Below are 27,892 nucleotides of genomic sequence, written 5' to 3' on the forward strand. Positions count from 1 at the left end.
TATGCTAAAGTACTAAAGTTAGCTCTCATGCTTTCAATTGACCTTTCAACATTGCCGTTGTTTTTAGAGTGAATGTTCTCATCGTTGGTCCCGCCATATTGTGAAAAGTGTCATTCGGTAGAGTGGGAAAGAGCTCATTCAGTGCAGGGGTTAAGAGTTTAGTGGATTGTGTGAGGACATGGGAAGAGCCGTTTGCTCAATTTAATTTTGAAGCATGTGTTTTGGTTGGGCAGGGACAGTATTGTATTTACAACACTTAAACCACCAAACAAAAACTTGGTCCCTGAGGGGGGAAATTAAGACTTTGGACAGGCTACTAATCACTCATTACCCTTTTTGTTGATTTCTTTCTTTGCAATAAATATGGAAATAATCAAAGTGAGCTGTAACAGTTAACAAAACATTTTGGGATATACATAGGAATTCAGACTTCGTTATGTCCTATTCCCCAATGGAATTATGTTTTACAAAACAATTATAATGGTTTTTCACAGCTCCCCTACATGGAACTCATCACTTGGCAGCACTTGAGAGTGACAATGAAAGGGCCATTCAGCAGCTAAATCAGTTTGCTGCAAGAACTGGAATATGGACAGTGACACTCAAACTCAGTGACACTAGACCCCTTTTCGGGGTCTACTGGCAACCCACTTCACACCTCAGCTCTTTCCACCACAGTGCTGAGAAAGAGATAAGGGAATGATTCCCCCAACAAATACCAGAAGCTAATGCAGTACATCCGGTAACACTGTACTAACACCTTTTCCATAACCTTTTTAAAAACAGGCATGATATCTTTATGAATGACTTTCAGCTCCCGAGTGGCGCTTCGGTCTAAGGCACTGCATCGCAATGCTAGAGGCATCACTACAGACCCTGATTTGATCCTGGGCTATATCACAACCGGCCGTGATCGGGAGTCCCATAGGGTGGCGCACAATTGGCCCAGTGTTGTCTGGATTAGGGGAGGGTTTGGCTGGGTAGGCTGTCATTGTAAATAAGAATTTGTTCTTAACTGACTTTCCTAGTTAAATAAAGGTTCAATTCTGTACCCCTTTCAAATAGTGTTACTCTATATCCTATAGCTTGTGTTAGTATTTTTTTTATTTTTCTTTTGCCCATTTTAATCCTGACTTGGTTTCCCTTGTTTTTTAAGACAAAACATCCATGTGCTGTCAACAATTTCTCAGTTATTTACAATATATGCACTTTCTGTACTGTAAATATTTTCTCAAAACACAGTAGCACCGGTAAAATAACTAGACGCTGGTTTACAACTCTGAATTCCTGGTGGTTTATTTTCTCTACAACAGAGCAATAGAGGAGAGAACTGAACATGAATATACCTGTTGACACGTTGACGGCATCTGACTCACTTTCTCTCATCTCTTTCCTTTCATCAGCTAGGAGGGAGAAGGAAACAGAGGAACGAAGGAGCCGCCAAGTTCCAGGGATGTCCGGGGCTTTAGTGGCAGGTCACAACAAGTATCTTTTATCCAGTTTGAAATGAACAGCTGTTGGATCTCCTTCTCAATTCTTGTGGATTACGATTCATAATTGAGGGGCTTAGGCAAAGGATGCAATCAAACCATTCTATTCTATTCTTACAAAACACACACATACAGTTCACTCCCACTGTCCCACTTACACACGCTTTGGAGATGACACCACTGCTCTAACTATGGCACAAAGGAAAGTAAAGAAGGCACTACGACCTAATTGAATGGACAGATCACTCATTTCATCAAATGGCTTATACCTGCAGCCTTGCTACCTATAAAAACTTGACAGAATCCAGATTTGAAAGCCATAGTAATTATTAGGGATGTAACGATTCACCAATTTGCATCGATCCCAGTTCAAATGTTAAAGATATGAGTGCATTGGTCTGTCACTCCAAACCGAACTAAATGTAGCAAGCATCGTTCAGAAAATCAATACAAACGTTGACTTTTTGTTGCTCAAATGACTTTATTTAACAAGGCAAGTCAGTTATGAACAAATTCTTATTGACAATGACGGCCTTCCCTGGCCAAACCCTAACCTGGATGATGCTGGGCCAATTGTGCGCTGCCCTATGGGATTCCCAATCACGGCCGGTTGTGATACAGCCTGGAATCGAACCAGGGTCTTTAGTGACGCAGTGCTTTAGACCGCTGTGCCATCGGGAGCCCACTTTCTTTCTGGAGCCCATCCGGAGCCCACTTTCTTTTCGGGAGCCCATACTGCTCATCTTTTGTCCATCCATCCATCGACAAGGATCGATGGATGGGCTATAACGAGATGCCGTTTTGCACACCAATTTTGTAAAGTACCATTATTTGTCTGTTTGTGGCCCACCTGTTAGCTTGCACAATTGCTTGTCTGTCTGCTTTATATAGAAAGCCATGGCCCACAACTAGGGCTGTGGAGGTCACAAAATTTCATCAGCTGGTGATTAACAAGCAAATAACTGTCGATCTCACGATAATTGACCATGCTTCCACACCTGATGCAGTCCTTTGGAACATCTACATTTTAAAAGTCTAATAAATCCATGTAATATAGCTTACACCTTCACAATAAATCAATGATTTTATTTAGACAGGTCGAAAGAAGCATGATATGAAGAAAATGTAGTCTATTTCAGAATAGCATACTCTTGAGTTGTCCTTATGTTAGGTCCTGATCTGGCTATGCCAAATGGCTGTGGGTTACACTAGTTCATTTAGCAGACAAGATTTGCTTAGAATAGTATGAAGAAGAAGATTGAACAAAGCTGAACAAAAGGGAAAGGATATTTTCTCCAAACGATTTGAGTGCGCACATGCGACAATTCTGTGTTGAGTGGTTAACAAAGAAATAGGTATTCCTATATCCTTAATTTATCATTATTAATGCAACTTTAGTTGTTCTACAAACGTTGGGCTATATCTTTCGATTTTATTACATTGTAAGGCTGCATGATGCGTCTCTAATGATGATTTGAAAGGCATGAGCTGCAGGCTGTAAACACTACATCAGTCACTCATTCACAATTTGACAAGAACTTGATAATGCCTAGACTATTATGGCGGCATCCCCTTTGTGTGGCCTTAATGCACCCTAAAGAAAAACATGCCTTTTGAGGTGCATTTTTATGGTGAAAATGATCTTCCCCAAACTTGGAACTCACTGTATGCCAGTTAGGCTCTAAACCCCTTTTAAAGCGGATTAATGTGCCTAATGTTAAGAAGTTATTTGGCCACTTTATTTGTAAGGCTACATGAGGTGTAGGCATTGTTTCATATGCCGGGCATCATTCACAAGTGATAGGCTAATATTGTCACCCATCAGATTATTCTTGATTAAATATGGTCTTTACATATCCTAAATAATATACAGTACCACCATTCAATAGTTTGGACACACCTACTCATTCAAGGTTTTTTCTTTATTTTTACTATTTTCTACATTGTAGAATAATAGTGAAGACATCAAAACTATGAAATAACACATATGGAATCATGTAGTAACCAAAAAAAGTGACAGCTTTGCACACTCTTGGCATTCTCTCAGCCAGCTTCACGAGGAATGCTTTTCCAACAGTCTTGAAGGTGTTCCCACATATGCTGAGCACTTGTTGCTGCTTTTCCTTCCCTCTGCAGTCCAACTCATCCCAAACCATCTTAATTGGGTTGAGGTCGGTTGATTGTGGAGGCCAGGTCATCTGATGCAGCACTCCATCACTCTCCTTCTTGGTCAAACAGCCCTTACACAGCCTGACCGGCAACTACCCCTGGGGGCGACTTACCCCAATAGAAGATTATGTCATAGGGTTTCACAGAAGTGTCCCTATGTTTTTTACCTCATCTGCACATAAAGAAACTTTGTTATTTGACCTTTTCCTTACACTCCATTATGTACAGTTAAACTGAACACATTATCATTTGAATAAGGCAAGATTTTAAATCCCAGCTCTTTAAATGAATTTCAAGAGGAAATTCATTGGAATATAACCAACTGCCTGCCTTTCTTTATTGAATGTGTTTTGGATTCCAAACCTCTCCGCCAAGTGTCACGCCTTGACCATAGAGACTATTTTTATTCTCTATTTTGGTTAGGTCGGGGTATGACTAGGGTGGGTAATCTAGGTTGTTTTATTTCTATGTTGGCATGGTATGGTTCCCAATCAGAGGCAGCTGTTTAGCGTGGTCTCTGATTGGGGATCATATTTAGGCAGCCATTTCCCCACTGTTTTTTGTGGGATCTTGTTTATGTGTAGTTGCCTGTGAGCACTCCATAGCTTCACGTGTCGTTTGCTCTTTATTGTTTTTTTGAGTTTCACAAATAAAAAGATTAGGAACTCATATCACGATGCGCCTTGGTCCGAATGTTATTTCGACGTTTGTGACAGAAGATCCCACCACACCAGGACCAAGCAGCATGCCCAGGAGGAGAAGGCATCCTTGACTTGGGAGGAGATCTTGGATGGGAAGGGATCCTGGACTTGGGAGGAAATCCTGGCAGGACAGGACTCCAACGACGGTCCACAGTCCGGAACCTCCAGCGACAGTCCAGTCTGGAACTTCCAGGCAAGGTGTCCAGTCCCGCTCCATGGCAGGAGCCTTCCTCTGCGCCGGTGCCCAGTCCAGGCACGGCGGCTAACTCACTTGGGAGGAGATCTTGGATGGGAAGGGATCCTGGACTTGGGAGGAAATTCTGGCAGGATAGGACTCCGACGACGGTCCACAGTCCGGAGACTCCGGCGACGGTCCATAGTCCGGAGCCTCCGGCGACGGTCCACAGTCCGGAACCTCCGGCGATGGTCCACAGTCCGGAATCTCCAGCGACGGTCTACAGTCTGGAGCTTCCAGGCAAGGTGTCCAGTCCCGCTCCATGGCAGGAGCCCTCCTCTTCGCCGGTGCCCAGTCCAGGCACGGCGTCCAGTCCAGCTCCAGGGCCGGAGCCTTCCTCTGCGTCGGGGCGCAGTCCGGGCACGCCGTTCTGTCCAGCTCCAAGGCCGGAGCCTTCCTCTGCACCGAAGTCCATGTCAGGTCCGGTGTCCAGTCCCGCTCCATGGCAGAAGCCTTCCTCTGCGCCGATGTCCAGTTCAGGCACGGCGTCCAGTCCCGCTCCATGGCAGGAACCTCCCTCTGCACCGGTGCCCAGTCCAGGCACGGCGGCTAACTCAGCTCCATGGCCGGAGACTTCCTCGGCACCGGTGCCCAGTCCGGGTGCGGCGGCCAACCCAGCTCTGTGGCCCCCTCTGCGCCGAGGCCATGTCCAGGCACGGCGTTTTACCCAGCTCCATGGCCGGACCAGTGGTCTTGGCGGGGGCAAAGTCCCGCACCAGAGCCGCCACCGATGCTGGATCCGCGGGATGAGCGGGTTCTTTGTCCCGCACCAGAGCCGCCACCGATGCCCTTCCCATCCAAGATCTTCTTCCAAGTACAGGTGCGAGCTGAGTGGGTACTTCGCCCAGCACCGGCGCCGCCACCGACGCTAGATGCCCACCCGGACCCTTCCCTATAGAGTAAGGTCTTGCGGCCGGAGTCAGCACCTTTGGGGGGGGTACTGTCACGCCCTGACCATAGAGACCCTTTTTATTCTCTATTTTGGTTAGATCGGGGTGTGACTAGGGTGGGTAATCTAGGTTGTTTTATTTCTATGTTGGTCTGGTATGGTTCCCAATCAGAGGCAGCTGTTTAGCGTTGTCTCTGATTGGGGATCATATTTAGGCAGCCATTTCCCCACAATTTTTTTGTGGGATCTTGTTTATGTGTAGTTGCCTGTGAGCACTCCATAGCTTCACGTGTCGTTTGCTCTTTATTGTTTTTTTGTGTTTCACGAATAAAAAGATGTGGTACCCATATGACGCTGCGCCTTGGTCCGAATGTTATTTTGACGTTTGTGACAAAAGGCAAGTTTTTGTGCATCCCATGATTTAAGTCCGAAAAGTGCTCTTTCCATTTCATGGATATAACTCACCAGATCACATTCAAAAGAGCCAGTGAAGACTGGTAACCCACCCAAATGGCTGTGGCCTGGGGTTTTTGCCTGCTGGTCTCGGTGGCACCTCAGGGTTTTGTGTGGCACATTAAAAGCATGGGCAGCTGTCTTAATGCCCTGTCCATTTTCAATAGTATTCAGCACATGACGAAGCGCATCTTCGCCATAGCCACCACGATCATATATTTTCTGCTAAACAATTTTTTTAAGTATCTGAATAATGGTGGAGAACTGGCACCTAATCTAACCCTAAATGTACTCATATTCTGACCGTAACCTAACCCCTATCTGACCCTAACTCCTAATCTATTCCTAACCATGGCCCCTATTCTAACTCTGATTCTTAATCCTTACACTGCTAACTGGGGGTTAGATAACTATACTAGCAGACATTATCTTATGCTAACTAGCTTGCCAGCATTTATTTCACCTCAGACTTTCTGCTAGTGAGGTTGCTAGCTTGGTAACTGGGGGCTAGCTGGCTATGCTATCAGACATTAGCTTATGCTAACTAGCTGGCTAGAATTTACTTTCTGCTAGTTAGGTAACTGGGCTATCCAGTGCCTAAATTACAGTTAGAAACAAATTATCAACCATAAAGGGGCTAGATCACCCCATTGGAGGGGGGACATCTTGTCCAACATACTAACCTGAAAAATTACTACTTTACTCAAAAACAATCAACATTTTGCTCTCTAAACAAGTGGATGATTGTAATGAAATTCGTCTTCCTCTGACGAGGAGTATGACAGATCGGAGCAATGTACAGCGTTGTAAGTGTTCGTCATTTTTATGAAAAGACACTGAACACGAAAATACAAAATAACAAAGTGAAAGAACGAAACGAAACATTCTGTATGGTGAAGACACAGAAAACAATCACCCACAACTCAAGTGGGAAAAACAGGCTGCCTAAGTATGGTTCTCAATCAGAGACAACGAACGACACCTGACTCTGATTGAGAACCATACTAGGCCAAACACATAAATACTATATAGAAAAAAGAACAGATTACCCACCCCAACTCACGCCCTGACCAAACTAACACAAATACATAATAAAGGAACTAAGGTCAGAACGTGACAATGATGTATCTTAACGCTTCACTACATGTATATATACACTGCTCAAAAAAATAAAGGGAACACTTGAACAACACAATGTAACTCCAAGTCAATCACACCTCTGTGAAATCAAACTGTCCACTTAGGAAGCAACACTGATTGACAATAGATTTCACATGCTGTTGTGCAAATGGAATAGACAACAGGTGGAAATTATAGGCAATTAGCAAGACACCCCCAATAAAGGAGTGGTTCTGCAGGTGGGGACCACAGACCACTTCTCAGTTCCTATGCTTCCTGGCTGATGTTTTGGTCACTTTTGAATGTTGGCGGTGCTTTCACTCTAGTGGTAGCATGAGACGGAGTCTACAACCCACACAAGTGGCTCAGGTAGTGCAGCTCATCCAGGATGGCACATCAATGCGAGCTGTGGCAAGAAGGTTTGCTGTGTCTGTCAGCGTAGTGTCCAGAGCATGGATGTGCTACCAGGAGACAGGCCAGTACATCAGGAGACGTGGAGGAGGCCGTAGGAGGGCAACAACCCAGCAGCAGGACCGCTACCTCCGCCTTTGTGCAAGGAGTAGCAGGAGGAGCACTGCCAGAGCCCTGCAAAATGACCTCCAGCAGGCCACAAATGTGCATGTGTCTGCTCAAACGGTCAGAAACAGACGCACAGCCCTCCACATGCTCGCCAGAGGTAGCCTGACTGCCATTATGTACCGAGATGAGATCCTCAGACCCCTTGTGAGACCATATGCTGGTGCGGTTGGTCCTGGGTTCCTCCTAATGCAAGACAATGCTAGACCTCATGTGGCTGGAATATGTCAGCAGTTCCTGCAAGAGGAAGGAATTGATGCTATGGACTGGCCCGCCCGTTCCCCAGCCCTGAATCCAATTGAGCACATCTGGGACATCATGTCTCGCTCCATCCACCAATGCCACGTTGCACCACAGACTGTCCAGGAGTTGGCGGATGCTTTAGTCCAGGTCTGGGAGGAGATCCCTCAGGAGACCATCCGCCAACCTCATCAGGAGCATGCCCAGGCGTTGTAGGGAGGTCATACAGGCACGTGGAGGCCACACACACTACTGAGCCTCATTTTGACTTGTTAAGGACATTACATTAAAGTTGGATCAGCCTGTAGTGTGGTTTTCCACTTTAAGTTTGAGTGTGACTCCAAATCCAGACCTCCATGGGTTGATAAATTTGATTTCCATTGATAATTTTTGTGTGATTTTGTTGTCAGCACATTCAACTATGTAAAGAAAAAAGTATTTAATAAGAATATTTCAGTCATTCAGACCTAGGATGTGTTATTTTAGTGTTCCCTTTATTTTTTTGAGCAGTGTATATATAACAAAAATAAGGATCAAACTTCATTGGATTATATCTACAACTTTTTCTAAATGACCAAAAATGTTATCAATTTACCTCAAAATCATTGAGGAAATTACATAAAAATGTTGATGAAACAGATTGATCAAGACTAGAAGCAGCCAGAGGAACTGTTGAAAAAAGGATTTGTGACAAATTGTGTTTGAGAATTAGGGGGGGGGGGGGGCTTCTTACCCCAGGGGGTGTCTCACCCCATAGTACCCTAAGTCCTACCTTATTGATATTGTACAAGCTCTCAAATGGAGTAATTAAATTATTTCAAATCTGATGAATCAACGAATACAGATATTCATCTAAACACGGTAGATAACACATACTTACTACACATTTATGACAAGCTAGGAGTTAATGGGAATGAAAACTTCTGTTGTAACATGCTGGAAACAGCACAGGGTCACACACACCAGCACACACATTCCTCAAATATTACCCCATCTATAGCAAGCTCTGACAGGGCCGCCACAAAATACTTAACTGAGGTAAACAAGACATGAGCCTTCCTTGTACTCTATCTGGACTGTCAGACTTCAATTTGCTAAAAAGACAACACACTAACACTTAAGAGATATACTATAATGAAGAAAAACATATCATATAAGACTTGAGTACTCGACATAGTGCCAAGTGCTTTCCAAAGAACTACCACAATCTTGATAAGATGACTGATAATGGCTTCAATGGCATTACGGTTGAGTTGCATTCCAGTGACAGGTGTGTCAACATTACATTACAGTGTTGTCACTTGCCATTGTCAAGCATCTGATTTGGTTGCTTTACCTAGTAGTATGCCCTCCTATATCTAGTCATGCTAAAGCTACAGATGGCTCCTTGCCAATGGTGGTTGAGGAAACTCACTCGACCTGGTAAGTCTTAATTGCTAACTAGCATGGGATGGTTACCGTGAGGACATCACCTTGTGTGGCTACTGAACAAATGGCAACCTCCCTACAGCCTTACACAATATAATGACAGGGTAGCCCCTTAAAAAGGCTCAAGGCCTTGCCACATTAGCATTTTGGAAAGGGGATGAATGAACGTGTTTGTTCTAGTTTGTGTGCTCAATTGAAAGAGTCCATTAAGTAGTGTTTTACGCCTTGTTCCAAGTTGGGTCGGAAGTTCTGTACTTGCTGGGAGGAAAGTGCAAGGGAGAAAGTTCTAAGGAAGTATGTTGGTTTGTAAAGTATGTCTTATGTCACGTGCAAATGAACTGCAAAAATCTGACAGAAAAATCCAGCTTGCAACAACTCAACGCAGCATTGTCTCACGATTGTTATTTTCAAATTAAATCGTTATATTTCACATGCGCCGAATACAACAAGTAAACCTTACAGTGAAACGCTTACTTACGAGCCCCTAAACAACTATGCAGTTTCAAAAAGATGCAAATAAAAATAAGAGATGAAAAGTAACAAGTAATTAAAATGCAGCAGTGAAATAACAATAGCGAGACTATATTCAGGGGGGAACCGATACAGAGTCAATGTGCCCGGGGAACCGGTTATTTGAGGTAGTATGTACACTACCGTTCAAAAGATTGTGGTCACTTAGAAATGTCCTTGTTTTTGAAAGAAAAGCGCATTTTTTGTCCATTAAAATAACATCAAATTGATCCGAAATACAGTGTTTACATTGTTAATGTTGTAAATGACCATTGTAGCTGGAAACAGCAGATTTTTTAATGGAATATCTACATAGGCAAACAGAGGCCCATTATCAGCAACCATCACTTCTGTGTTCCAATGGCACGTTGGGTTCGCTAATCCAAGTTTATCATTTTAAAAGGCAAATTGATCATTAGAAGACGCTTTTGCAATTATGTTAGCACAGCTGAAAACTGTTGTTCTGTTTGAAGAAGCAATAAAACTGGTCATCTTTAGACTGGTTGAGTATCTGGAGGATCAGCATTTGTGGGTTCGATTACAGGCTCAAAATGGCCAGAAACAAAGGACTTTCTTCTGAAACTTGTCAGTCTATCGTCACTCTATTCCCCTGTGTTGAGGATCAGCGTGGCAGATGTGTTGTTACCTAGCCTAGACCACCAGGGGGCTGCCCGTCAGGAAGTCCAGGGTCCAGTTGCAGAGGGAGGTGTTTAGTTCCAGGGACCTTAACTTATTGATTTAGCTTTGAGGGAACTATGGTGTTGAACACTGAGCTGTTGTCAATGAATAGCATTCTCACATACAGTGGGGAGAACAAGTATTTGATAACCTGCAAAATCGGCAGTGTTTCCTACTTACAAAGCATGTAGAGGTCTGTCATTTTTATCATAGGTACACTTCAACTGTGAGAGATGGAATCTAAAACAAAAATCCAGAAAATCCCATTGTATGATTTTTAAGTAATTAATTTGCATTTTATTGTATGACAAGTATTTGATACATCAGAAAAGCATAACTTAAAATTTGGTACAGAAACCTTTGTTTGCAATTACAGAGATCATATGTTTCCTGTAGTTCTTGACCAGGTTTGCACACACTGCAGCAGGGATTTTGGCCCACTCCTCCATACAGACCTTCTCTAGATCCTTCAGGTTTCGGGGCTGTCGCTGGGCCATACGGACTTTCAGCTCCCTCCAAAGATTTTATATTGGGTTCAGGTCTGGAGACTGGCTAGGCCACTCCAGGACCTTGCAATGCTTCTTACAGAGCCACTCCTTAGTTGCCCTGGCTGTGTGTTTCGGGCCGTTGTCATGCTGGAAGACCCAGCCACGACCTATCTTCAATGCTCTTACTGAGGGAAGGAGGTTGTTGGCCAAGATCCCCTCAATACGGTGTAGTCGTCCTGTCCCCTTTGTAGAAAAGCATCCCCAAAGAATGATGTTTCCACCTCCATGCTTCACGGTTGGGATGGTGTTTTGGGGGTTGTACTCATCCTTCTTCTTCCTCCAAACACGGTGAGTGGAGTTTAGACCAAAAAGCTCTATTTTTGTCTCATCAGACCACATGACCTTCTCCCATTCCTCCTCTGGATCATCCAGATGGTCATTGGCAAACTTCAGACGGGCCTGGACATGTGCTGGCTTGAGCAGGGTTACCTTGCGTGCGCTGCAGGGTTTTAATCCACAAAGACATAGTGTGTTACTAATGGTTTTCTTTGAGACTGTGGTCCCAGCTCTCTTCAGGTCATTGATCAGGTCCTGCCGTGTAGTTCTGGGCTGATCCCTCACCTTCCTCATGATCATTGATGTCCCACGAGGTGAGATCTTGCATGGAGCCCCAGACCAAGGGTGATTGACCGTCATCTTGAACTTCATCCATTTTCTAATAATTGCACCAACAGTTGTTGCCTTCTCACCAAGCTGCTTGCCTATTGTCCTGTAGCTCATGTGCAGGTCTACAATTTTATCCCTGATGTCCTTACACAGCTCTTTGGTCTTGGCCATTGTGGAGAGGTTGGAGTCTGTTTGATTGAGTGTGTGGACAGGTGTCTTTTATACAGGTAACAAGTTCAAACAGGTGCAGTTAATACAGGTAATGAGTGGAGAACAGGAGGGCTTCTTAAAGAAAAACTAACAGGTCTGTGAGAGACGGAATTCTTACTGGTTGGTAGGTGATCAAATACTTATGTCATGCAATAAAATGCAAATTAATTACTTAAAAATCACACAATGTGATTTTCTGGATTTTTGTTTTAGATTCCGTCTCTCACAGTTGAAGTGTACCTATGATAAAAATGACAGACCTCTACATGCTTTGTAAGTAGGACAACCTGCAAAATCAGCAGTGTATCAAATACTTGTTCTCCCCACTGTAGGTGTTCATTTTGTCCAGGTGGGAAAGGGCAGTGTGGAGTGCAATGGAGATTGCATCATCTGTGGATCTGTTGGGCAGTATACAAATTGGAGTGGGTCTAGGGTTTCTGGGATGATGGTGTTGATGTGAGCCATGACCAGCCTTTCAAAGCACTTCATGGCTTTGACGTTTTGCTCTTTAATTACTTGTTACTTTTACCGCTTATTCTTTTCTGCATTTTTAAATAACTGCATTGTTGGTTAGGGGCTTGTAAGTAAGCATTTCACTGTAAGGTCTACACCTGTTTTATTCGGCGCATGTGACTAATAAAATTTGATTTGATGCTCCAGATACTCAACTAGTCTAAAGAAGGTCAGATACTAGTCTAAAGAAGGCCAGTTTTATTGCGTATTTAATCAGAACAACAGTTTTCAGCTGTGCTAACATAATTGTAAAAATTGTTTTCTAATGATCAATTAGTCTTAAAATGCTAAACTTGGATTAGCTAACACAACGTGCCATTGGAACTCAGGAGTTTTGGTTGCTGATAAGTGGCCTCTTTACGGCTATGTAGATATTCAATTTGTACAAATGTGCCATTTCCAGCTACAATAGTCATTTACAACAACATTAACAATGTCTACACTGTATTTCTGATCAATTTGATATTATTTTAATGGACAATTTTTTTTAGCTTTTCTTTCACAAATAAGAAAAGATCTAACTGACCCCAAACATTTGAACGTTAGTGTATATCCAATGGATTAAATAAATGTTTCAAGAAAGACAGAGGGCAACCAGTCTCACATACAGATCCTGATGAGGGATTGCAACATCGCCTGAAGTCACTATCAATACATGTAAGACAACAATGATTAAAAAAAGAGTTACTTCAAAGTTTACGTCTTTACTCAATTTCCATTCTAACTCTAACTTGCAAACACACTTGTTCGGTTTGCCTAGCTGACTTCGGCTAGCCGCCAGCCGAACTGAAGCATGTTGATGCCTTAAGGCTAGTGTGTGTACCCACACTACCCACCAGTCTCAAATGCCAAGAACAAGCTAGGTCTAGAAGGGGCCACAGCCATACTTAAGCATTTGTTTGATATTCTGTCACATTTTCCCCTGGCTCCTGAGAACTATGGGAGTGCTAACTGACCTTCAGTCCTTCACATCACTCGTTGGTTTCACTCACACACCGCAGGTATTCCTAACAATGGGCCTTTTTCCTGGATCTGGAATCTGATTCTTATGCTAATGAGTCCTTCCCATGGCTCTCTCTCTCTCCTGTGCTGCAGATATTAGGCCCCCACTGCACTCAAAGGCCTGCTCAGAGGAATCTGTTCCAGGACTGTGTCCATTTATCCTATTTGTTTGTGGTTATAAAAACGGTAGGAATAACTAAAAATCAAGGAGCATGTATTGACTTTGATTAAGTATGTAGAGTTATTTTTTGTGTCGTTGACAGGGACCAGGTACAGCAAACATTGCACTAGATTTGGTCTACATAGTTCATTCTCATCTGCATTAGATTTCCAATATAATAGTAAATTTTATGCGCAATAAAAAAAGATGTGTAATCTTTATAATAAACAGAACACTTTAAAAATATATATTTTTTAAAGATAACATTTATTTAATTAATTAGGAAAGTCCTATATACAACGACGGCCTACACCAGACAATGCCGGGCCAAGTATGCACCGCCCTATGGGACTCCCAAACACGGCCAGATGTGATGCAGCCTGGATTTGAACCAGGGACTGTAGTGATGCCTCTGGCACTGAGAGGCAGTGCCTAAGACCGCTGCGCCACTCAGGAGCTCATATATCTGCGAAGCTGCCTTCCAGTAAAATGTCGCCAGCTCATACATCTTATATTATACAGTTTAACTGCACACGTGATAGGAATTTATTGATGTGTTGCAGAAACGCACTATTTCACTCATCTCATGCTTTTTCTCTCCTTGTTTGTTCTCACAATTAGTCATTAGTTTTACTCCAAATAATTTAGGGTACATTTGCATAATCCTGTAGGAGTTGGGAGAAGAGCTCCAGATCCCAACACCTCGGGATTTTCCTCACAACACCTGACCAGAAAATTAGATATGGACGATTAAGAGCCTCCATGGCACATGCCTAGTGTGACAAGGGAATCTGGCAACAAAAAAAAGCATCCGACTCCAGTCCAGACTGCTCCGTATTTCAATTCACATAGGTAGTGACAGGCAGCCCAATTCTGACCTTTTGTGCACTAATTGGTCTTTTTACCAATCAGATCAGCCATGAAAAAGATCTGATGTGAAAAGAATCTGCCTGTGTAAACGCAGCCATATAATCGACCGCTTAATTGGTCTGTGTTGGACCAATATAAATGCACCTTTACTATTTTCTACATTGTAGAATAATAGTGAAGACATCAACACTATGAAATAACACATATGGAATCATGTACTCACCAAAAAAGTGTTAACCAAATCAAAATATATTTTATATTTGAGATTCTTCACAGTACCCACCCTTTGGCCTTAATGACAGCTTTGCATTCTCTCAACCAGCTTCATGAGGTAGTCACCTGGAATGCAATACAATTAACAAGTGTGCCTTGTTAAAAGTTAATTTGTTTCATGTCTTTCCTTCTTAATGCGTTTGAGCCAATCAATTGTGTTGTGACAAGGTAGGAGTGGTATACAGAAGATAGCCTTATTTGGTAAAAGACCAAGTCTATATTACGGCAAGATCGCTCAAATAGGTAAAGATATATGGCACAACAGCGCCTCTTCAAACTCAGGGGGCTTTAGAAATGTGGCTTGTCACCCAAAACCCTAACAAACTTTTACAGATGCACAATTGAGAGCATCCTGTCGGGCTGTATCACAGCCTGGTATGGGAACTGCACCGCCTTCAACCGCAAGGCTCTCCAGAGGGTGGTGCGGTCTGCACATTGCATCACCAGGGGTAAACTACCTGCCATCCATGACACCTACAACACCCGAAGTCACAAGAAGGCCAAAAAGATCATCAAGGACATCAACCACACAAGTCACTGCCTACTCACACCTCTACCATCCAGAAGGCAAGGTCAGTAAATGTGCATCAAAGCTGGGACCAAGAGACAGGAGCTGTTTTTCAATCTCATCAGACTGCTAAACAGCAACCACTAACTCAGAGAGGCTGCTGCCTACATTGAGACCCAATCACTGGCCACTGGATCACTCTTCACTTTATACAATGCCACCCTAAATAATGGCACTTTAATTATGTTTACATATCTGACATTACCCATATATACTGTATTTTATACCATCTATTGCACCTTTCCTATGCCGCTCGGCCATCGCTCATCCATATACTTATATGTACATATTCTCATTCACCCCTTTAGATTTGTGTGTATTAGGTAGTTTGTTGGGGAAATGTTAGATTACTTGTTAGATATTACTGTACTGTCGGAACTAGAAGCACAAGCATTTAGCTACACTCGCATTAACATCTGCTAACCATGTGTATGTGACAAATAACATTTGATTTGAGACTTGCTTTGGCCAAGAAACACGAGCAATGGATATTAGACCGATGGAAATCTAATGAGTCGAAATTTGCGATTTTTGGTTTTTGGTTTTGAGACGCAGAGTAGGTGGACGGATGATCCTCGCATGTGTGGTTCCCACCGTGAAGCTTGGAGGAGGAGGAGATGTGATGGTGTGGACGTGCTTTGCTGTCAGTGATTTATTTTGAATTCAAGGCACACTTAACCAACATGGCTACCACAGCATTCTGTAGTGATACGCCATCCCATCTGGTTTACGCTTAGTGGGACTATATTTGGTTTTTCAACACGACAATGTCCCAACACACCTCTAGGCTGTGTAAGGGCTATTTGACCAAGAAGGAGAGTGATGGAGTGCTGCATCAGATGACATGGCCTCCACAATCACCAACCTCAACCCAATTGAGATGGTTTGGGATGAGTTGGACTGCAGAGTGAAGGAAAAGCAGTCAACAAGTGCTCAGTATAAGTGGGAACTCCTTCAAGACTGTTGGAAAAGCAGTCCAGGTGAAGATGGTTGAGAGAATGCCAAGAGTGTGTATAGCTGTCATCAAGGCAAAAGGTGGCTACATTGAAGAATCTAAAATATATTTGAACACTTTTTGGGTTACTAAATAATTTCATATGTGTTATTTCATAGTTTTGATGTCTTCACTATTATTCTACAATATAGAAAATAGTTTAAAAAATACAGAAAAAGCCTTGAATGAGAGAGTGTGTCCAAACGTTTGACTGGTACTGTACATGAACATAAATTACACAAGATAATCCTTTAAAGAGGGTGGCAAGAAGCGAAAATTATTTTTCATATTACCTTAGAACTGTACAGATACAATCTTGTCAACAAAATCTCAAGGTGCAGTTGAACGCTGTTCTGTACCAACTCTGTGTTTCAGTGTTCATCTCTATGATCAGAGTCTATTAGGGGTCACGCATTCATTTCTCAATTTTCTCTCTTTCTAGATTGGTTGATAAATCAAATTATTGCCTGCAGTTTTTTACAGCCTGTGGGCGTTGACTCAGGACGGATTTATGACCAGTCTCAGTCCACTAAGTAATAGCTTCAAGAGTTTTCTTTCTATGGGCATGTTGTCACCGGTGAAGAACGAAAGGGAACACGCACTAGGAGTTCACTTCCATAATAATTACAATAATAGACAGGGCTCTCTTGTCATGCTTCTCTACTTGGGTTTAGCAACCATTGAAAAGAAAACTAGAAAATAGTACTGTTTTTCCATTTTGAGACGCTGTCGTCAGTAGACACTTCCTCAAAATAGTCAGATTTAATCTAAGATAACTCAAGAAATCTGTCATTAATTTAGGTGCTTTTCCCAAGAAGATCTTAGTCGCGCAATTTTACATCTAACTAAGATGTTTGGTGCAGGATTTCTTAATGAAATAATGTGCATGAAAACGAACCGTCTCTTGTTGAATAACAACAAAGACTTTATTGAAGAATCACTGCTGTTGACCAATCACCGACGAAGGGTCGTAGACTTTGGCTAATGACTTCGGCTTGCCTCAAGAAAACATTGTGTGCCCGAACTAGAAGTCGACCGATTATGATTTTTCAACGTCGATACCGATTATTGGAGGACCAAAAAGGCCGATACCGATTAAATCGGCCGATTTTTATTTATTTATTTGTAATAATGACAATTACAACAATACTGAATGAACACTTACTTTAAATTAATTTAAAAATATATTTTTTTATATACACCTTTATTTAACTAGGCAAGTCAGTTAAGAACGCATTCTTATTTCCAATGACGGCCTAGGAACGGTGGGTTAACTGCCTCGTTCAGGGGCAGAACGACAGATTTTCACCTTGTCAGCTCGGGGGATCCAATCTTGCAACCTCACAGTTAACGAGTCTAACGCAATAACGAGTCCAACGCAATAACAACCTGCCTCTCTCTCGTTGCACTCCACAAGGAGACTGCCTGTTACGCAAATGCAGTAAGCCAAGGTAAGTTGCTAGCTAGCATTAAACTTATCTTATAAAAAACAATCAATCATAATCACTAGTTAACTACACATGGTTGATGATATTACTAGATATTATCTAGCATGTCCTGCGTTGCATATAATCTGACTGAGCATACAAGTATCTAAGTATCTGACTGAGCGGTGGTAGGCAGAAGCAGGCGCGTAAACATTCATTCAAACAGCACTTTCGTGCGTTTTGCCAGCAGCTCTTCGTTGTGCGTCAAGCATTGCTCTGTTTATGACTTCAAGCCTATCAACTCCCGAGATGAGGCTGGTGTAACCGAAGTGAAATGGCTAGGTAGCGCGCTAATTGCGTTTCAAACGTCACTCACTCTGAGCCTTCTAGTAGTTGTTCCCCTTGCTCTGCATGGGTAACGCTGCTTCGATGGGGCCTGAAAACTGTTGGCCTTCTTTAGAGTTGAGTGTAGTTGAGTATCTGGAGCATGAGCATTTGTGGGTTCGATTACAGGCTCAAAATGTCAAGAGACTTTTTTCAGAAACTCATCAGTCTATTCTTGTTCTGAGAAAAAAAAGGCTATTCCATGCGAGAAATTGCCAAGCAACTGAAGATCTTGTACCACACTGTGTACTACTCCCTTCACAGAACAGTGCAAACTGGCGCTAACCAGAATAGAAAGAGGAGTAGGAGGACCCGGTGCACAACTGAGCAAGAGGACAAGTACATTAGAATGTCTAGTTTGAGAAACAGACGCCTCACAAGTCTTCAACTGGCAGCTTCATTAAATAGTACCCGCAACACACCAGTTTCAATGTCAACAGTGATGAGGCGACTACAGGATACTGGCCTTCCAGGCAAAGTTGCAAATAAAAAGCTATATCTCAGACTGGCCAATAAAAATAAAAGATTAAGATGGGAAAAGAATACAGACACTGGACAGAGGAACTCTGCCTAGAAGGCCTCTTCACTGTTGATGTTGGGACTGGTGTTTTGCGGGTACTATTTAATGAAGCTGCCAACATCAAAAACATGGTAAAAATGTCATTACTGACTATGAAAGAGGTGGGAATGTTGTTCCCTTGGCATATAATTGCTACATTTACTATCAATACAGCATGAAAAAAAGTTTTCCAGATTTAATTTTGGCGATTCTTTTTCGCGATGTGAATTTTGGGTCACGACTGAGACAACATGGTTCAATTTGGGTCCTGAGGCAAAACCAGTTGAGAACCAGTGGTCTAGTGATTATTAGCGAGCTGGACAGTAAAATCAAATCTAATTTGATTTGTCACATGCCCCGAAGACAACAGGTGAAATGCTTATTTACAAGTCCTTAACCAACAATGCAGTTAAGAAAAACAAATACTACCCATCCCGCATGCGGGAGCGTAACGTAGCCTCAAACTAATTAGCATAACGCAGCGGACATAAATCTTCCTAGAACATTTTCCTATTCATGAAAATCACAAATGAAATATATTGAGACACAGCTTAGCCTTTTGTTAATCACACTGTCATCTCAGATTTGTAAAATATGCTTTACAGCCAACGCTAGACAAGCATTTGTGTAAGTTTATCATGGTATAATGCTATGGCTAGGCTCTGCTAGCATCAGGCAACATTTTCACGAAAATAAGAAAAGCAATCAAATTAAATCATTTACCTTTGAAGAACTTCGGATGTTTTCACTCAGGAGACTCCCAGTTAGATAGCAAATGTTCCTTTTTTCCAAAAATATTATTTTTGTAGGCGAAATAGCTCCGTTTGTTCTTCACTTTTGGCTGAGAAATTGACCGGAAAATGCAGTCACTACAACACCGAACTTTTTTCCAAATTAGCTCCATAATATCGACAGAAACATGGCAAACGTTGTTTAGAATCAATCCTCAAGGTGTTTTCCACATATCTATTCGATAAAATATCCATAGGGACAATTAGTTTCTCATAAGAAGCGATTGGAAAAATGGGTACTTTGTACTTTTTTAAAAAATGGTGTACTTTACGCAAGATTTTCTGCCGGAGCCATCATGTGACCACTTGCTAAATGTGGTCCCTTACGGCTATTCTTCAACATAAATGCGTAAAAAGACGTCACAATGCTGTAGACACCTTGGGGAATACGTAGAAAACGTAAGCTCATTCGTAGCTCATTCCCCTGCCATATAAGGAGTCATTGGCATGAGGCGGTTTTAAAAAATGCGGCACTTCCTGATTGGATTTTTATCTGGGTTTCACCTGTACATCAGTTCTGTTGCACTCACAGACAATATCTTTGCAGTTTTGGAAACGTCAGAGTGTTTTCTATCCAAAGCTGTCAATTATATGCATAGTCGAGTATCTTGTCGTGACAAAATATCCCATTTAAAACGGGAACGTTTTTTATCCTAAAATGAAAATACTGCCCCCTAGTTATAAAAGGTTAAGAAAGTATTTACTAAATAAACTGTAAAAAAATAAATAATAATAAATACATTTAATTTGAATGTAGGTCCATTGATTGTGTACAGTGATTATAAGCGAGCTGGACAGTAAAGAAACCTTAATTTCTGCATTCTTTTTTTGTTTTTGTTTTCTTAAACCAGCCATAGGCCGGATTGGGCCTGCGGGTCAGATGTTTGATACCCCTGTTCTACAACATCAAACATCCTGCTTTAGTGTTTGTTTATAGAACACAAAATTGCTTTCACAGTTTGACATCTTGCCCAGTACAATATTTAAGTGATAATGCCAGAGAAGCCGTGGTTTGGAGGATATATTGGCAAGTATGGTGTTAGGCCCGAGACTAAGTAGAGAGCCGGCAAAATAAATATTATTATCCCTTCTTGTGACAATTGTCAAAGAAATGCTCATTAAGATCTCTCTGTGGGTCTAACCCCAAGAAGTTCTAGAAAACGGTTAAAGACCTGGAGAATAAACCCTCCACCTCATAGCTGCCCATGTCCCTTAATGTTGATTATGTGGTTGTTACTAACAAGAAGCACAAGGCTGAGCTCTTTAATCACCACTTCATTAAGTTAGGATTCCTATTTGACTCAGCCATGCCTCCTTGCCCATCGAACATTTCCTCATCTCCCACCCCTTCTAATGCAACTATCCCCGATGCTTCTCCCTCTTTTTCCCCTGCCCCGCTACAAAGTTTTCCCCTGCCACTGAGTCCAAGGTGCTAAAGGAGCTCCTTAAACATTCCCCCAAAAAACATCTGGTCCAGATGGTTTAGACCCTTTCTTCTTGAAGGTTGCTGCCCTATCATCGCCAAGCCAACCTTTTTAACCAGTCTCTCCTTTCTGGGGAAGTTCCCATTGCTTGGAAGGCAGCCACAGATTGTCCTTTATTTTAGGAGGGAGATCAAGCTGATCCTAACTGTTATATGCCTATTTCTATTTGCCCAGTTTATCAAAAGTGTTGTAAAAACTTGTCAATAATCAACTGACTGGCTTTTTTGATGTCTATAGTATTCTCTTGGGTATGCAATCTGGTTACCGCTCAGGTTATGGATGTGTCACTGCAACCTTAAATGTCCTCAATGATGTCACCATTGCCCTTGATTCTAAACAATATTGCGCAACTATTTTTATTGACTTGGCCAAAGCTTTTGATAAGGTAGACCATTCCATTCTTGTGGGCCGGCTAAGGAGTATTGGTGTCAAGGAGGATCTTTGGCCTTGTTTGCTAACTAGCTCTCTCAAAGAGTGCAGTCACCAAGGGAGTACCCCAAGGCTCAATCCTATGCCCCACGCTCTTCTCAATTTACACCAACAACATAGCTTAGGCAGTAGGAAGCTCTCTCATCCAATTATATGCAGATGATAGTCTTATACTCAGATGGCCCCTCCCCGGATTTTGTGAAAAATGCTCTACAACAAAGCTTTCTTAGTGTTCAACAAGCTTTCTCTACCATTAACCTTGTTCTGAACACCTCCAAAACAAAGGTCATGTGGTTTGGTAAGAAGAATTCCCCTCTTCCCACATAAGGTTTAGAGCTTGAGATAGTCACCTCATACAAGTACTTAGGATTATGGCAGTTCACTGTCCTTCTCTCAGCATTTATCAAAGCTGCAGGCTACAATTAAATCGAGACTTGGTTTCCTCTATCGTAATCGCTCCTCTTTCACCCCAGCTGCTAAACTAACTCTGATTCAGATGACCATCCTACCCATGCTAGATTACGGAGACATCATTTATAGATCGTGATGTAAGGGTGGTCTCGAGCAGCTAGATGTTCTTTACCATTCGGCCATCAGATTTGCCACCAGTGCACCTTATAGGACACATCACTGCACTCTATACTCTGTAGACTGGTCATCTATGTATACCCATCGCAAGACCCACTGGTTGATGCTTATTTATAAAACACTCTTAGGCCTTACCCCCCCCTATCTGAGATACCTACTGCAGCCCTCATCCTCCACATACAACACCTGTTCTGCCAGTCACATTCTGTTAAAAGGTCCACAAAGCACACACATCCCTGGGTCTCTCCTCTTTTCGGTTCGCTCCAGCTAGCGACAGGAACTAGCAGCAACAAACACTCAAACGGGACAGTTTTATCTCAATCTCTTCATTCAAAGACTCAATCATGGACACTCTTACTGACAGTTGTGGCTGCTTTGTGTGGTGTAGTGTAGTGTGCTGTTGTCTGTGCCCAATAATGTTTGTACGGTTTTGTGCTGCTACCATGTTGTGTTGCTACGATATCATTGTTATGTTGTCATGTGTTGCTGCCTTGCTATGTTTTTGTCTTAGGTCTCTCTTTATGCAGTGCTGTCTCTCTTGTTGTGGTGTGTGTTTTGTCCTATATTTACATTGTATTTATTTCCTAGGCCCCCATCCCCACAGAAGGCCTGTTGCCTTCTGGTAGGTCATCATTGTAAATAAGAATTTGTTCTTAACTGACTTGCCTAGTTAAATATAGGTTAAATAAAGAAATTTAAAAAATACAAGATTAAAGGCATTTATAGTGCATCTCTGGTGAAATTCAATAAAAGCTATGATTCAGGCAATTTGTGGCATACTGTATGTGCACTGGGGTTTTGGCGTTCACACAACTAAAGATTAACGTCCATAACTTAGTCCCATCTCTCTATATAATGTACTATATAAGCCAATTTGAACAAAATATAAATCTACTTTCTGTTCAAGCAAATTAGGGTTGAGTGCAAGGCATGGACCTGCTTCTGCTCATCCACAGCAGCCAACCTAGCAGCCTGGAAACATGTACGGACATGGCATCAATGTGTCATCCCCCTCTTTCTTCATTCTGCACTTATCGTGTTTTTCTACGTGTGTGCGATATAAACGGTCTGTTAGTATATTTTTGGGGAACAAGACTATCTGGCTTTTCCTCAACGAACTCCAGTTACAACAAGAGAAAATCGGGCAGGGGGGAGGGGACACAAGTGGAGATTTTGTTTACTCCATGACTGTTGAGACACACTGTCAACAGGGAGTACAATTCTACCATGGAACGAGGAGACGAGGGATGGATGTCTATAAAAAGGGGGACCTAACAGTGAATGCACTGTTTAAAAGCAAGAGCTCAGCTGAATTAATTTAAGTGCATTTCAAGTGCAAGCAAACCATGTTACTCACTAGCGAGGAGGAATTCAGGCCATTGTCTATTGAGCGGGTGCCCGCGCCCCTTGAAAAGCAACAATGGTCATTCAGAGGGGAAGAGTAGGTGGTTTGGACAGTAGAGGCGTGGGTGTCCTCGAACCCGGAACCTCCAGTTCCTCTCCCTCCCCAGGTGGTCTTGGTCCAGACTATGGTTGTCTCTATCTCTATTCAACTGGGTTCAGAGTTATTTGTGGTGCCTGCATAAGGTGCTTATTACACTACTAATCAGTGGATGGTTGGAGCGGTTAAGACCTTTGACCTGGCTCTCTAGGAGGTGACAGGCCTGCCAGGCAGGAGTCCAGAAACCATAGTGACAGGAATACAGCGGTCCAGGCCACTGGCCAGAGAGGTTGGCTGGGACATTCAAATTTAGAGAGAGTGTCACTGAATTCCAAGTCCAGTATTGATACAGTCCCAAAATTTATGCATGTCAGCAGTAATATTCAAGATACAGGTGCATCATATGATGCAAAAGGCTTCATGACGTGGCATCCTACACTTTGCTTCTTGAAAACTTGATTGCTGAGAATCAGGCTGTCAAATAAAATACACTCACCTCCCCAACATAAAAATATTTTCACATGACCTTACCCTTGCACACCCTCCCCCTCATAGAATTAACTCAAAATAATGTTTAAGGCCACAAATAACAATAACTGTAATGACCCGGTGTGGTTGACAAAGTCATCCACAGAGAGCGAGGAGGGAAGGGAGGAGAAGAAGGAGGAGGGAAGGGAAGTTTATTTGCATAGACCATGATTTCCATTATGTCTGCTTCATTTACTTATAATGGGAAAGGGGGGATACCTAGTCAGTTGTACAACTGAATGTCTTCAACTGAAATGTGTCTTCTGCAATTAACGCAACCCTTCTGAATCAGAGAGGTGCTGGGGGGCTGCCTTAGATTGACATCCACGTCTTCAGCGCCCGTGGAACAGTGGTTTAACTGCCTTGCTCAGTGGCAGAACGACAGATTTTTACCTCGTCAGCTCGGGGATTCCATCCAGTTTAGGCCTAGTTAAATGAGGAATGATATCAAATATTAATAAAATAAAGGCCTGTTTGGTGGAGTGCTGCCGTTCTCCCCCGATTGCTCAGTTGAGGGCGGCCAGCTCTAGGAAGAGCCTTGGTGGTACCAAACGTCTTCCATTTAAGAATGATGGAGGCCACGGTGTTCTTGGGGACCTTCAATGCTGCAGACATTTTTTGGTACCCTTCCCCAGATCTGTGCCACGACACAATCCAGTCTCGGAGCTTTACGGACAATTCCTTCAACCTCATGGCTTGGCTTTTGCTCTGACATGCACTGTCAACTGTGGGACCTTACATAGACAGTTGTGTGCCTTTCCAAATCATGTCCAATCAATTGGATTTACCACAGGTGGAATCCAATCAAGTTCTAGAAACATCTCAAAGATGATCAATGGAAAAAGGATTCTTTATCTTTTTCTTGTTTTTCTCAAACATTAAGTCCTTTTGTGATGCCTGCTCACACCAAAAGTGAGAGATTTATTGTGACCTAGGCCAGTGCATAATCTCAATTTTCTGCACCTAATTCTACAAGCAGGATAATGTCAAACACAATAGCAGAGGTGCATAAAGATTTTGGCCCCCATGCACTCAACACAAATTCCTTGTATTATACAAGAATCTAAACGCAACAAGCTAAAACATAATGAATTTACTGAGTTACAGTTCATATAATGAAATCAGTCAATTGAAATAAAATAAATATGATGGATTTCACATGACTGGGCAGGGTGTAGCCATGGGTGGGCCTGGGAGGGCAGAGGCTGACCCACTTGGAAGCCTGGCCCACCCACTGGGGAGCCAGAAACAGCCAATCAGAATGAGAATTTCCTCACAAAGGGGCTTAATTACAGACAGAAATACTTCTCAGTTTCATCAGCTGTCCGGGTGGCTGTTTTCAGACGATCTCGAAGGTGAAGAAGCCGGATGAGCATGTCCTAGGCTGGTGTGGTTACACGTGGTCTGCTGTTTTGAGGGCGGGTTGACGTACTGCAAAATTCTCTAAAACTACGTTGGAGGTGGCTTATGGTAGAGAAATTAACATTCAATTCTCTGGAAACAGCTCTGGTGGACATTCCTGCAGTCAGCATGCCAATTATACGCTCCCTCAACTTGAGACGTGTGGCATTGTGTTGTGTGACAACTGCACATTTTAGAGTGGCTTTTTATTGTCCCCAGCACAAGGTGCACCTGTGTAATGATACTGTTTAATCATCTTCTTGATATGCCACACCTGTCAGGTGAATGGATTATCTTGGCAAAGGAGAAATGCAAACAGATAAGTAAACAAATGTGCACAATTTGAGAGAAATAACCTTTTTGTGCATATGGAAAGATTCTGTGATCTTTTATTTCAGCTGATAAAACAACGCTTTACATGTTCTGTTTATATTTTTGTTCAGTGTACATTGCTCTCTGTTACTCTTTTTTTTGTATGGTCATTAGCTGTATGGTCATTAGCAGAGTATACAATATACACATTTTAGCTTCAAGACAGCGGCAATTTGAAAAACTGAAAAAGTAGATTGTGCTTATTTATTGGCACATGGAACCGTAACGCTTGCCGTAGTTTAAAAACTTAGTGGTGCTAAAACAATGTCATATCTGAATTCTGCCATCTTCATTGCACGTTCACATTTATTTGGAATAAAATTTCAACAGGAATAAATACATGTCGGCAAACTAGTCCAGCAAGTATATCAGTTTATTCGGGATGTTTTTCAGCGGCAGGGACTGGGAGACTGAAACGGTTGGCATAATTTAAACCCAGACATTAGGCTCTGGGAAATCCCCCCCTGAAATAGTAGGGGTGAAGCAAGGTTATTTGCAATTTAGATAGTTCCATTTTACGAGTAAATTGGATTATTCTTGCTTTTTGGTATTTAGACGCTATCCTTTCAGCAGAAAACATCTTAAGGCTTGACACAGCCTGCCCTGCAGATCGTTTCCACTGTAGTGTTGATTATCTTGGACTGGCACGAGGCTTTACCCCCCTCCCTGTGCTACATTGATAAGTGGTTCAGGAATACCTCTCTGCCTGATAAAGCTCTTATAGAGAGAGCACTGTGCTGTTCCTAATGGCTAACAAAAAAGGATGTTAATACAGGCTGTGACATTGACAGCATATCACCGTTTGCGGCTTTGTGTCACCATCACACCACATGTAAGCATTCTTTCAAGCATTTCTCCTGAAATGCATTTGACTCATGCAGTCCTAGTATAATGATTGGGGTATTGGAATGGCACATTATGGAATACCTCTGCCACATCTACAAAGTCAGGTATTGGCTAGGTTCTAAACCCTTCCCAGCAGGGTTCAATTAGACAATTACAGCATGTGGGGTAGCTAAGGGGTAATTAGCTGTTCTAGTTATCTAGCAGGCTGAGTGGAAGGGTGGGGACAAAGATTGCATGGCATGTGGCTACAGAGTAGGGCTGGGCGATATGGCCTAAAAATCCTATCTACATTTTTTAAAACTTATGGGCGATTCATGATATACAGTATCTCAATTTTAACGTTTTCTCTAAATAAGCTATGTTGAGCAATTAACAGTCAATACGCTGCATTTCAAATAATCAGGAATAATCAAATTAATTCATGGTCAAATTATATACACTGAACAAAAAGATACTGAACAAAAATATAAATGCAAGTCAGTATGAAGTCAGTATGCCAATTGAATGCGCCCTCAAAACTTGAGACGTGTGGCATTGTGTCGAGTTTCAAAACTGCACATTTTAGAGTAGTTTTATTGTCCCCAGCACAAGGTGCACCTGTGTAATGATCTGCTGTTAAATCAGCTTCTTGATATGTCACACCTGTCAGGTGGATGGATTATCTTGGCATATAAAAAATGCTCACTAACAGGGAGGTAAAACAATTGTTTGCACATAATATGAAATAAATACTGTAAGCTTTTTGTGCGTATGGAACATTTCTGGGATCTTTAATATAAAGAAGAAACCCACACACTGCTTGATGGTATCACTATTTAAAAAGCTTTACGTATCGGCCTCAAGGCCTTTTCAGAGCTTTAAGAAGGAAAGAAATTCCACAAATGAACTTTTAACAAGGCACACCTGTTAATTGAAATGCATTCCAGGTGACTACAGTGGTTCGTCCTTTAAAAGTTGCAGCCAACTGCGGCGCAGCTTGCATGGTGCTGCAGAATTCTATACACGTTATTTGTGTGAACCACTGCTACCAATAATGTTAGTTAGTGCTAGTTTGACCACCAGAGGACATCGAGAAGCATTTGATAACCTTCAATAATGGCTGTACTAGAGAATGAGAGCACGCGGGAGACCGGGGTCAATCATTGACGAGGAGGAAGGAGTAGTCTGTCATTGTAAATAAGAATTTGTTCTTAACTGATTCCATATGTGTTATTTCATAGTTGTGATGTCTTAAATATTATTCTACAATGTAGAAAATATATTAAATAAATAAAAACACTGAAATTAGTAGGTTAGTCCAAACTTTGAATGGTATTTTCTTAATTAATATTATGGTGTTTCTATTCCAAGAAAAACAAAAAAAAACTCTGGGTTTCCATTAGGATAGAATGGAAAATATGGAGCTGTACA

General features: G+C 42.2%; 1 protein-coding gene across 1 annotated transcript in view; it reads right to left on the reverse strand.

The window, feature by feature from the left end:
- Nucleotides 1-27,892, reverse strand: part of LOC109908548 (neural cell adhesion molecule L1-like protein) — a 123,158-nt gene that overhangs the window by 83,426 nt on the left and 11,840 nt on the right. The window lies entirely within an intron of this gene.

This window comes from Oncorhynchus kisutch, linkage group LG17, assembly GCF_002021735.2.
Source record: "Oncorhynchus kisutch isolate 150728-3 linkage group LG17, Okis_V2, whole genome shotgun sequence".
In the NCBI taxonomy this organism is placed as follows: domain Eukaryota; kingdom Metazoa; phylum Chordata; class Actinopteri; order Salmoniformes; family Salmonidae; genus Oncorhynchus; species Oncorhynchus kisutch.